The sequence below is a fragment of the Aplysia californica genome, unplaced genomic scaffold, assembly GCF_000002075.1.
Source record: "Aplysia californica isolate F4 #8 unplaced genomic scaffold, AplCal3.0 scaffold00095, whole genome shotgun sequence".
NCBI classification, from domain to species: Eukaryota; Metazoa; Mollusca; class Gastropoda; order Aplysiida; family Aplysiidae; genus Aplysia; species Aplysia californica.
This window is the reverse complement of record NW_004797365.1, coordinates 1,259,484-1,263,452: the sequence shown is the minus strand read 5'-3', so window position 1 is coordinate 1,263,452 and position 3,969 is coordinate 1,259,484. Positions and strand designations below refer to the sequence as shown.

The 3,969-nt window shown below is 41.0% G+C and overlaps 1 protein-coding gene across 1 annotated transcript in view; it reads right to left on the bottom strand.

Moving 5' to 3' along the window:
- The window catches only part of LOC101857014 (extracellular serine/threonine protein kinase FAM20C), a 70,444-nt gene extending 66,633 nt beyond the window's left edge, over positions 1 to 3,811 (bottom strand). Inside the window, exon 1 of the mRNA XM_035968894.1 lies at positions 3,695 to 3,811. The gene's annotated coding sequence lies outside the window, so the exon portion shown is untranslated. The remainder of the gene's footprint in view (positions 1 to 3,694) is intronic.
- Between the last annotated feature and the right edge of the window lie 158 nt (positions 3,812 to 3,969).

The following is a 3,969-nucleotide window of genomic DNA, read 5'->3' as shown; positions in this document are numbered from 1 at the left end:
GTGTGCGTGTGTGTGTATGTGTGCGTGTGTGTATGTGTGTGTGTGTGTGTGTATGTGTGTGTGAGTGCGAGTGCGCGCGTTTGTTTCTGTAGCCTATGTGCGTAAACTATGAGGGTGTGAAAAACAAGTTTCTGTTGACCTGTCTCTGAATGACGTCAGTAGTCTATCGGATCACTATATTCTTTAAGGTCATGAGGTCACACACTCTCAAAATACGAATATTTGGCCTATGATAAAGCTAACAGGCGAACAAATAAACTAAACAACGTGTACCAATTTCCTTTTCCAATGCCGGAACGCAAAAAGTAAGGAGATGGCTTGTTTCTTATTATAAAAAATGGGCAGCAGAGATAGAGAAAAGGAGAGGGATGCGGAGACAGAGAGTGGGGGAAGGCGAGGGTGAGAAAGAAGAAAGTGAGAATGAGAGAGAGAGAGAGAGAGAGAGAGAGAGAGAGAGAGAGAGAGAGAGAGAGAGAGAGAGAGAGAGAGAGACATATTCTTCGTTACGAGTAATACGAGAGCGTCAGATGATAAGATAATGTTCTCTCTCTTTGTTTACCTTTCTGTATATCTCTCCTCTACTAGTCTCTCTCACTTTTTCTTTCTCTCTTTCCCCCCCTCTCTCTCTCTACCTCTTTCTCTCTCTCTAGCTCTCTCTATCCCTCTCTCCTCCTCCTCTCTCCTCCTCTCTCCATCCCTCTGATCCTAAGCGTAAACAGTAAACAGAGAAACCCTCACAGCTGTCGACATGTTCCCCCCGGGAAGACACGCAGACTCGCCGACGGACAAGCAAACAAACAATCATGGTTAATCTTCTCGTACTCCTGGACCAACTTCATCCGTGTCTTACGGTACGTTTGCCGCCGTGAAGCTATTTCCCCGTTTGTAAACCAAGACGTAACTTGCTCGACGTCCGAACAAAATTGTGAAAACGTAAAGCAGCTGCAGCTGGTACGGTAGTGATGATGAAGAAGGACAGAAAGGGGGGAGGGTGGGGGAGTTGGATGGGGAGGATTGGGCAGAGATTGTTTGAATGGGACCAAGCGAAACGTGTTGATGCAATGATGCTCCCGACGCAACGATGCTTCCAGTGCTGTGAACTGGCAAGATAAAAATAATTTGGCACAAAAGAGGTTATAGTACTACTAAATATAACCTCTATTCTCGGCACTAATAACAAAACAAAAAGCAAAACAAAACCAATATCGTCACGGGAAAAAGACAACCATTGTGGAGTCCGCAAATATCAATGGCCGTTTTTCATGGATCTTTTTGTCATAGCAAACACTTTCGTTGGTTCGAGTTTGTCTGAGTAAACAGAAGCACATCAACTCAATAACAATTACTCGGTGCTAGCAAAAAAGGACGGCAGATAGAAATAAAGAAGGGGTAGTGAAGAAGTAGTACCTTCTAGTAGTCCACTCAGACAAGCCACTAACGCAATAATTTTATTACAGTTTTTACACTTTATTTTGTACTCTCGTCTATGTACGTTACTGCTGTACATAGTTAACGTCTAAAACACATTATTCTATTGCCTACTATAGCTCAGGAAAGAATGTTTCCCTCCTGCATACCCAAAAGTCTGCCGCCCGAAGGCAGAGCATTAACTGCAAATTCCATTCTTTTTTAGAAAATGAAAACAAAACTTAATACGATTAGCCTGTCGAAAGTGTAGATACTTCCAAGCATGTTTGTGCCGAAATATAGATAAGTTACTTTTTCATCGACAATGTGATAGAGATGAGTCCCTAATGTAGCTTTTCCTCATTGAAAACTAGATCTCCTATTCCGGATGTAAATACATAGTCCTGCTTTTGCCGCAAGAAGAATATGGACTAGACTAGAGTAACAAACCAATAAAACTAAAATGAACTCAATTTTGTCAAATACGTCCAGATCCATTTGGACAGCGGAACTCCAAGAGAGAAGGCAATGAACCATGAAGTAATTGAGTCTTCATACAGTCTATAATTGTAGCTCTCAAGCTATTTGTTTAGCTGAATAAACAGGCACACTAGCGCGCTGAGATTTGCCAATCGAACTCGATCAACGGGTGAAAACGAGTCTTGCTGAACGAAAGACTACTTCCACAAGGACACTATAATAACAAAGCGTACATTGGGTATATACTACATTAACAAAATCCATTTCACGAAGCTTATATTGGAGGCCCTTTCGTTTGAGCAAAGTCTATAATGTACACAAAATATGCTACCTGAGCAAACATTAAGACTGCAGTTATCTGCGTGCCTTTCGCACGACACATAATAATATGGCTTAGGTTTTAGGTCACCATGTTCTGCTTTTTACCGCCGTCATTTCGCAACTAACTGACCACAATCTTGATGTCACTTCTTTTGGAATAGATCTATATCTTCAAAATTAAAATCAAAATTGACATTAATGAGTTTCAATTCACTGATTCCATTGAGAAATTTTTTGCATTGAGAAGAGTTTTACAATGGTGTGCACAAATACACTAACACAAAAATGCATGAAAGATACGCAACTTCAAAAACGTATAATCCCCACACCATTGCTAGTGGCCACTGTGCATCTGCCTAGTTTGTTTAAAACCAGAGTCATAGCGTGTTGCTCAAGGACACACACCCCAGTGACCACCTCCCAAAACTGTGTATCACCAATACACACTAGTCTAGACTCTTGACTTGCGGTTATTCGTGCGGTTTTGAACAAAAACTGAAGAGCAGACGCTCACAATTTATTTTTTTTTTACAAAAGTGGAATTGGAAAGTAATGGCTTAAATTCCGCAGTTTTTCTGAACGATACATAGCGATCAAAACCTAAAATTTTATAAATTCTTAAGCTAAAAATCATAAAAATCCGGCTCCTTCCTGCTCTTAGAGGAATACTGAATAAATGCACTACTTTCATGGCATCAGTGGACTAGTGGTTAGGCTCTCATACTCGTTTGGGGCCCGACGTTGTGTCCTTGGGAAAGGTACTTTACACAAATATTCCTCACTTCACCCAAGTAAGGCAAGGGTACCCTGCTATAGACAGTGAAAGATCTTGTCAGTTTGTTAGTGTTTGAGCGCTTAATCAGCTGTTTGCATTATATGCTTCCCGGGAATCAGAGAATGTTTCGGAGTATTAGATGGTCTGCTGGGGTAATAATATAGTGTAAAGCGCACAGAGCTTGCTGTAGGGCGGGGATATGGACTATAAAAATGCTATCATTTTTATTTATTTGTTAATTTTTTTAGGCGGGCGTGGCTTCTAAAAAGTGACCCAAAGGTCGGCTCCACCAGATTATATTATAATAGCAATAGACATATCAGCAAAGCTTCTTTAGCAAGCCTTATAATGGAGACGTTAATAAACAACGTTTACAATATAGACTTGTTGCATGATCAACATTTATATAGGGGCCATTCTTTATTAGCAACGTTTAATTTGAGGACAAACTCCTTTAGCGAGGCTTATAGATTACATATATCTATCTACCAATACAGTTGGGGAACCAAAAAGACAAATCGACGACAAAAGAACTAAAGAAACGTAAAAAAAAAAACAACAACTAAAAACAAATTAAACAACATTCTGACGCGAAAGTAGTAGAGGAAAAAGAAAACCCTTCGATCAGCAGCACTAACCACACCGTTCACATTCCTAAGGCGTAAGAACATTATTAATACACTTCAGATTTTTCTGTCTTGCGCAACCAACCTGAACTTGCTCGTAGAAGTAGAAGCAGCACAGCCCTCTAAGTAAATACAAGCGAGATAAAAGCCGATCATTTATTTATCACTGCTGACCTGTGACTGCCGATAGGCCCACAGGGCTGCCTCACCGACTGGTGTTGCCGACACGGCGCGCGAAGCGGGCACGCCAGGTCAGTCCTCTCTGGAGCCATAACAGTATTATTATTGTAAAAAAAAAAAGAGAGAGAGCAGAGGCACTTCGGGAATAGGGGGGGATGACTGTCCCTTCTCTCTCTCTCT